General features: G+C 38.3%; 1 pseudogene; it reads right to left on the bottom strand.

Moving 5' to 3' along the window:
* Positions 1-7615, bottom strand: part of LOC123245782 — a 43209-nt pseudogene extending 35594 nt beyond the window's left edge.
* Between the last annotated feature and the right edge of the window lie 1785 nt (positions 7616-9400).

The raw sequence follows: 9400 nt of genomic DNA, 5'->3' as shown, positions 1-9400 counted from the left end.
TAAATAAATAAATAAATAAATAAAGCGAATGAGTATCCCTGAAGAAGCAAACCCTCATACCAGAGGTGCTCGTCCTTCCAGAACACTCCACAGTGGTGCAGTAGATAGAGCACAAGTCCTGAGTTAAAATTTGACTTCAGATACTAGCTATGTGACCCTGAGCAAGTCATTTAATTCAGTTCTTCATCTATAAAATGAGTCAGGGAAGGAAATGGTAAACCATTGCAGATTTTTGCCAAGAAATCCCAAATGGGATCACAGAGTTGGATACAACTAAGCAATAAGAATATAAAAGTATAGGAGGCAGCTGGGTGGCTCAGTGAATTGAGAGCCATGCCATAGATGGGAGGTCCTAGGTTCAAATCTGCCCTCGACACTTCCTAGCTGTGTGACCCTGGGCAAGCCATTTGACCCCCATTGCCTAGCCCTTACTGATTCTAAGACAGAAAGTAAGGGTTAAAAATATATATATATATATATATGTACATATATATATATATGTATGTATAAACAAATACATCATTAATAATTGCTACCTGATTTTGTCAATAAATGTAGAAAATGCTAAATATAAAAAAGCAGAAGAGTAAATGGAATTTTTATTATTCCTAACCTTAATAGAGAAGTCGGTGAGTTGATCAGTCCCCAGAGCACACACTGTCTGTTGCCAGCTCATGACAAGATGTTGGGGAGCAAATTTCCAGAAAGCTGCAATGCTCTATAATGGATAGGACCTGCTCCCTAAATCAGAGCATGAACAGAGTTGCTGACTGCTTCTTGTTAACTTGTCCACTGGCAGATGAGTAAAATAACTGATGGCAAAACAAGTTTCAACAAGAGCTACTAGTGCCCTCCTTCCTATTTGAGTGATTCTGATGAAGAAGACTTGCTTTGGGACTGGAAAGAGGCTCTGGATCCTTCCTCTCCCAACAGGTTGACATGTGACCTTCTGGGTACAGGAATCCCTTCTTGGGATCATCTCTTTCCTGCTCTTAAATGGAATATCAGACTAAGCTGAAAATTTGGGAAACTGATATGGACTCTATTTGGGGGAGGGAGGGGAGGAACAGGAGACTTCCACTGGAGATCAACAAAAATAAAGAATGCCTTCAAGTTAATAATGCAATATTGAAATCACTTTGTTGTGTTTCTTCTCTTCTGCTGACTAGCTGTCCCACACAGACTGGAGGTTTTCAAGGATCTGAGTGGTTTTAACATGGATGAAGTTTTAGACCTATCCTCTTCCACATCTGGAGGCAGAACTAGAAGCACCAAATGAAAGTAAGAGCCAGAGTTTTAGGTTCGATGTAAGGATGAAAACATTCTCACAATTTGAGCTATTCTAAAATAGAATGAGCCACCTCAGAAATAGTGGGTTGCCTCTAAAATGGAGGTTTTTAAGAAGGGGCTAGGTGAGGATTTTTTTAGGTCTCCTGTAGAAAGGATTCTTGTGTGGGTGCGAGTTGGAGTACTGCTAATCTATATAGTTTGCTTTTGTATATATTTGTTTGCATGTTGTCTCCCTCATTAGACTGTAACCTCCTTGAGGATAGGAACATCGTTTAGCTGTTTTTGTAACATCAGTTCTTGGCACAGAGTGGGTGCCTATTAAATATTGACTAATTGATTCCATCTCTAAGATTCTTTAATGTCTAAGTTCGTTAAAAATATTTGCAATGAGGAATATACAGCAGGAGTGGAGAAAGGGTAAACCTTACCTGATTTTCAAAAAAAAATAAAAATATTTTGTAGTCTACTAAGTAAATGCCATTAAGCTAGTCTTTGGAGCCTGGCCTGGCAAAGTGCTAGAGAGTAAAAAAAAACAAAACAAAACAAACAAACAAAAAACACTATCCAATGACTGTGTAGAAAAGAAAGATGTGATTCCCGAGACAACACAGTGTGGCTACATCAAGAATGAATTAATTCAATAATTCCATTTCCTTTTTTTGGATAGATTATGAAATAAGCAGATTAGAGAGGTAGGGCAGATCTCGTTTACCTAGATTTTAGCAAAGTATGTGACAAAGACTTTCATACTATGCTTATGGAAAGAAAGAGGTGAACTAAAATATTGTACAATTGGAAGATGTTGGAGTATTTAAATGCCAGGGTCCCAAGAGTTTCCATGATTGATCCTTTATTAACTTCAAAGGTAAAATCGTATACATCCAATATGAAGTTTAAAAATGAATATAAGTTGGAAGAGGAATAGCTAGACATGTGGGAACCCTTTCGTCCCTTTCTTCCATTGGCAAATTCTTCCCAGAACCTGCATTTGAAGGAAGGATCCTGAGCCACTCATCTTTCATTCCTCTCCTGGCTCTGCTTCTGACTTTTTGGACTTTGCTACCAACCTCCCCCCCACCCCAATTTGTGGAAATTCCTAAATTCCACAAATTTCAGCTATTATTTATTGTCTTCCCCCATTAAAATGTAAGCTCCTTAATGGCAGGAACAATTTCTTTTCCTTATATTTGTATGCCAATTATGTAGCATAGTGCTTGGCTCAGAGTAAACCCTTAATAAATGCTTATTATCTGGTGCTGCATTTCAGGAAGGACATTGAGAAGTTGTAGAGTGTCTAGAATGAGGCAACCAGAATGACAGACCCTTGAGTCAAGGTCACATACAGATCAATTGAAGGAAATGGGCATGGTTTGCCCAGAGAAGAGGAGATTGCAGGGATATGTATGTGTGGGAGACATGATTATCTTCAAATATCTGAAATCCTATTCTGCAAAGAGGATCCAATTTTTGCTGTTTGGCTCCAAAGGGAACAAAGAGGTAAAATCTGGCTGATGGTTTTTTAAAACATCCTAATGAAGTGAAATAAGTTGCCTTAAGTGGATGCCCTCTAAATGGAAGTCTTTGAGCAAAAGTTGGATGAGTTCCTATCAGGTAAATTTTTTGAGAGGACTATTGTTTAGGCATGGATTTGACTAGCAATCCTCTGAGGTTCCTTCCAACTTGGAGAGCCTCTCTCCAATGCTGAAATTCCTAAAATATGATCTCTTAGCAGCAAGCGTTATTTTCTCCTAGAGTTTCCAAGATGGTGCTGTTGTACTTTACATCGGTTGGAGTAAAACTCTCCTAAGAAACTCTAGAGGACCTCAGGTCGCCATGTGTCTTATTTCAACTTGCTTAACCTTGCCGTCCCTCCTCCAGATGCAAGGTGCCCTGTAATAATGATAAATGAGCCCATAGGGGTCATTGGATTAATTAAATTCACCATTTTCTCAAACCCTAATCATTGCATACAACATATTGGCCACATTTTAAGGACCTCTAGCCAAAAATCAAATATGCTCTGGCTTGACTTCATATTAATGGTGTTCCATCAATAATAAACACCACTATAGGGCCAACACATGTGGTTGAGTGTTGGCAGCAATATTTGTGAATAATGTGAATGTGCTTGGAAGTATAGATTCACAGAATATTAGCACTCAAATGAACTTTGGAAATCAACTAGTCTAACTCTTTAATCTTAAAAATGACAAAACAGATCCAGAGAGGGACAGAGACTTGCCCAACATCACCCAGCTGGTTAGGAGACTCACAGTTATAATGGTGTCTACCATGGATTTCCAGTTCATAGTTCCTTCTGCTATGGAGAACAATCTTCCTCAATGATAAAACTTCACCTGCTTTGTTTTAGTCAGTTTGCTTTCTTGACAAAAGACTATGTAACCAACACACTGATCCCATGTTCCCATAATGCTTGTGATCAAGTAAACCTCATCCATTGGAAAAAATGTTCTTGGGATGAAATCTCATGGAAGACTCTGCAAAAATTCTGGAGCATTTTTATTCTGATTGGGAAGTCTTATAAGATGATGGAAATTGGCCTCCTGGTAGTAGATTAGGTCCAACTTCAGAATGAGATGAGCCACTTAGAATCCATCTAACAGTTAACAGATGGAGTTTTGCTTAGTTATAGCAGAGGAGGCTATTCAGATAAGGGAAAGGGGGTACTTTGCAAGGATCTAGCATTGTGATCATCCTTCTTGTTATAAGCTCAAGGAAGGACTCCCAGGTCCCTCATGTCCTGGATGTTTGGTACCTGGCTCAGAGGACTAGGGTTCAGGCCATTAAAGTAGCTTGCACCAAAATCAAATCTCAAATCTCAAGTTTTAATACTTTTAAGGAAACACAAACTCAGATACACACACCTAACCTAACTTTCAGGTTAGGAATGTTTCCATTTTTTAAATATTCCCATAAAATAGTATAATTATGAAAGATGGGGACAAAATGGTGTCTTTTTGGCCAAAGTATGCCAGGGCTATTGTGATTGACAGAATTGGTTGTAACACCAAAAGAGATCAGTGTAGACTAGACTTCAACTGCTACAATGAGTGCAGTCAACAAGAATGCATGTAATGTTCTATGCTGTGAAAGTCAAGCCTCCCAAGACAATTAGAACGACAAGTTCCTCTAATATCTTTCTGTGAGTAAACAGTCTTGCCTCTCCCATTGTATTGGGAGAGCCAAGGGGTTATTTGGGAGTCTATTAGTATTTCTGAGAGACATGCTGATGGGAGTGTCAAAAAGTCAGAAACCATTTTATTAAGCACCTACTATGCACTACAAACTGTGCTAAAAGTTGGAGATTCAAAGAAAAGCGTGACTATATACATAAAAGATATTTACAAAGCAAATAGAAAGTAATCTTACAGTGGAAAAAAATATACTGAGGGATAGGGGGCTTAGGGTGGTTGCCAGATGGCAATGGAAGCTGACTGTTTTTAACACCCAATTCAATATTCTTTTATTTATATAGTATCCTATTTTTGGTGGATAGAGCACTGTGCCTGGAGTCAAGAAGTCTTAAATTCATATCTGGCCTCAGTCTCTTTCTAGCTTATGATCCTGGGCAAATCAACCTCTGTTTGTCTCAATTTCCTCAACTATAAAATGGGAGATAATAGCACCTACCTCTCAGGATTATTGTAAGGATTAAATGAGATATTTGTAAAAAAAAATGTGCTTAGCACAGTGCCTGGCACATAATAGGCACTATCTATACAAATGCTTATTCCTTTCTTCCTGTTTGAATTAAATACCTTTGCTTTGACTTCCTGTGTCATATAACTTGGTTCGAGAAGAAAAAATACATTGGTTGGGTTTCAGAACTGTGAATAGAAAACTGCCTCAACAATGCCTCAAAATGCTACATACTTTAAAAAATAAAAGGTTCAACTACCAAATAGTTTAGAGGAAGTACGATAGAGAAGAGGGTTCTAAATTCCATTTCTAGGGCTCCAGTGAGTCCTCGTTCCACATCATAACCCTCCCCTAATTCTTCATTGTCCCCTAATTTCACTAGAGAGATTCAGGGTCCTTATTTATAAGAATTCATTCAGTCCAACCTTCTCTTCCACCCTGTCAGAAAAGTCAGCTTCTACACACTGAGAGGCAGCACAATTTAGAAGAAAAGAACCCTTGTTCCAATTTAGCACTTATAAGTTCTGGGACCTTGAGCAAATCACTCTGAGCCGCCATTCCCTTTATTCATAAAAAGGGCGATGTTGGGGATTGTACTGTTTGCTTGTCAGGATCATTATTAGAATCTAATGAGACAATGGGTGAAGTGGTGTTTTATGATTCTAACCCCCTCTGTAAGCTCTGATTCCTCCTTCCAATGAAACTGAAGTCCCTGATGTGCTAGTTTGTTCCTCCTAAGTGCACCATGTCCATACCTGATTGGATGTTTTGTTTTTTTTTTTCTTGAAATTTTTGAACTTGAGTCTGAGAAACATCATTTGATTGGTATTGAGCCTCACTAGACTTAACTAGACTTTGCATATGCCTGATGATGGAGCAGATTGGACATCTGCAAAGTCTTTTCCAGCTTGCTCCTACCTGCCAGAAAACTGCCCTTCCATTGGTGTAGACCTCAAGAATCCAGGACCAATTCCACATCAATTCAATCCAAAAAGCATTTATTAAACATCTACTATATTCAAGGCATGTGCAAGACATACATGTCTATGTCAATGTACACATTCTCTCACTGTTCATTTTTCCATTCTTTTACCCAATTCCTTGCCCTCAGGGAGCGCTCATCCTAAACATGAAAGCACCATGTACACTTAGGGCTCTCTTTTCCTCAAATCATCTTGAATATACTTCTTTAACTACTTGAAAGGTCAAGAGAAGCTTCCTTCAGAGCACAACTTTGTGTTTTTATTATGTAATATTTCTCACTTGTGTTTTCATGATCCCTTTGGAAGCCTTCTGTAACTGACATCTTGAGTATCAGAATCATCGTTTTCCCGCTATATCACCACCAACAGAATATCTATAATCTCCAGGAGTACCTCTCGGGGAACACCTTGGATAGGGTCAGAGATAGTTTAAGGAAGAGAATTCTCCATCCAATTAAACCCACCCATTCTATATTTAGGGGCCTCATTTGGGATTTTACATTTCTTTTTGAATCTCATTCCTCAACAAACTTTCTTGAAACATGTATCTCTGGATAAAGAAGAAAAGTTTTTAATCTTTGGTGATACAAACAGGAAAAAAAAAAGTTATATCTGGATTTGGAGCAACCGGGTTCAAATCCTGCCTGTATGGCCTTGGACAAATTGCTGAGCTTTGTTGGGTTTGTCTTTTTGTTTTTTCTCCATAAAATGAAGTAAAGAAGGGCCCTTACAGATGTTGTATCATCTCTTCTCCCCATAAACCTACAAGTCTATAAAAAGGCAAAATAATAAAATTCTACTTTACAGACTTTTCAAGTTGGATGGAATCGTATAGATCATCTCATCTCTTTCTATTTTGCTATAGGGAATGAAGCCCAGAAAAAAAGTTTTTTTTTTTTTTAATCTTCTTTCTAAACCCTAAACTTCTTTCTTAGAATAGATACTAAGTATTGACTCTAAGACAGAAGAGTGGTAAGGGTTAGGCAGTTGGAGTTAAGTGACTTGTGTAGGGTAACACAGCTAGGGAGTATCTGAGACCAAATTTGAACCCAGGTCCTCCCTACTTCAAGCCTGGTACTCTATCCACTGTGCTACTTAGCTCCCTTTGAAAAATTATTTTTTTTTTGTCAGTTAACCTTTATCCTCCCTCCTGCATGGTATTAGAGGGAAAAATAAACATGAAGAAAATCAATAAAACAAAGCAGAACTTTCTAACAAATGTGAATACTCTAGCAAAACAAATGCCCATATCGCACCTGCCAAACAAATGCATTTATGTTCCCAGAGTCCATCTCCGTCCCGTCAGGAGGCAGGCAGACTGCTTTAAGATTTAAGACGACCAAACGTGGTCTTCTTGGCCATGTTGTTGAATATGTCATTCTCTTGTCTTGTCAGCGAAGCCCAGAAACATGAAGTAGTTTTAAATCACACAGCTATGAGGGTAAGGCAGCCAGGATTCAAACCCAGGGCCTCAAGGAGCTCCAGATTCAGTGTTGTTTTATTCCCCCGTTGTCACATGGTGAAATCTGAACTGCTGAGAGCCCCGGCCTGGACACACCATGAACCCATCCAAGCCTCCGTGAGACGGAGCCGGACAAACGAAGTTCTCGGCTCCTCACGGGGCAAAGAGCTGTTAAGCTGACTGTTGCCAAAGGGAGGAGAGCCGCCTGCCCGCCCGCCATCAGTGTTTGGTCTAGACAGGACGGCTGCAATACAGAAGCCACCCTGGATCTTCTGAAGAGATCAAATTTAGATAAGATTTCGGGGCCTGCCAAAGCTCTGTGGTTCTGCTCAGGAGATTTGGAAAAGTGGTTAAGGGCCACATTTGACTTCAACGACGGGTAATAGAGCTCCTTCGCCACACAGATGGACTCAAGAGCTTCTGGAACCCGAATTCAGTCCCTAACCCCCATCCACGCCCGAGACTCTTTTCTTCATTTGTATAAAATCACCCCTTCAAGCTCCTGGAATTTTTAACAGCTTTTCCAGGAAGGGAGACCTCCATCGACCAAAATCATGAGACTTTCCTCCTACCTGTGATACACACAAAAAAATAACATTGGAGGAGCCTCCCAAGAGGAAGGTAGAATGACCCTAATTTGCTTTAAAAATGCAATCAGTAGAGGGGAGCATCCTGAGCTCCTTTTACCAAAAAATATTTTAAAAAATGCTTCCTGACTCCGAGGTAAGGAATCTGATGATTTTGGATCAGGGAGGCACTTGTGGGTTTTGAAGTGTGTGCAGTGAGATGTGAGCCATTGGGGTTTAGAAGCGGGCCCTCTGCTGAGTGATGGTTCATCTGACCTCAGCGTTAAACCCAGCCAAGTGGAGCACACATGCTTCCCCCAAGGAGGCCTCCATCTCTCTAGCCTTTGGCCCTTGCTTCATTCCGGCCCTCTCTTTGGAATGTTCTGTCCCAAGACAGGAGCCTTGGGGACTCCCCTCTGGACCCATCCCAGGTCCAGCTCCATCACTCATCCTTTTCAGGTCATATGGAAGGCTCTGGGTGGGTATCTGTTGGTTTGGTCTCAATGGAGCATCTTCCATTGTCTCATCTCCATCCCGTTTTAGAGCGATGAGCTGCAGTGGGTGCTTTTAAAACCACACAGGCTTGTTCTCAAAGAGCTTCCAGCCCATTAAGGGAATAGAACAGCACCAAGACAGGTAACAGGATGCACCGTGTCACATGACAGGTGTGAATCTCTAGCTTCCTCCAAGGCTTGCCTCAAGGGTCATCTCCAAGGAAGACAATCCTGATCTTTCTAGGTGGTAGTAACCTGCCCTTCTCCAACTGAGTTGTAGATTTGGATTTGTGTGTGCATATACATATTTTATATATAGTATATATGTACTATATTTTATATACAAATATTTTATTTACTATATAATATATACAATTTTACTTATATAATTATATTAGTATATAGCATATATAACTTACTATATAGTATTTGTAACATAAATATATAACATTACATAAATTACAATAAAATATATAGTTTATATTATATAATATGTGCTATATAAATATGTATATAGTATGTATAAAATATATACTGTGTTACTATATTTTATACATACTATATAGTATATACATATTTATATAGCATATATTATATAATATAGACTATACATTTTTATTCATTATAATTTATAATATATGATATATAATTTTATACACTACACATGTAAAATATAGTATGTATCTTTTACATACTATATTTTATATATAATATAAACACCTTATAATAACTACAGGTAATATATAATATATAATTATTTTATATATACTCAACATAATACAAATATATAATAACATAATATGTTATATATTATTTTTATACAACATTTTATATATATTTTATATAACATAATAAATATATGGTATAAATCTGTATAATATATATCATATTAATTTTATATATAATATAAATATATACACCATATATATTAATTTTATATATAAT

The sequence above is a fragment of the Gracilinanus agilis genome, chromosome 4 (genome assembly GCF_016433145.1).
Source record: "Gracilinanus agilis isolate LMUSP501 chromosome 4, AgileGrace, whole genome shotgun sequence".
NCBI classification, from domain to species: Eukaryota; Metazoa; Chordata; class Mammalia; order Didelphimorphia; family Didelphidae; genus Gracilinanus; species Gracilinanus agilis.
The sequence above is the reverse complement of the archived record's forward strand: the minus strand, read 5'-3'. Positions and strand labels throughout refer to the sequence as shown.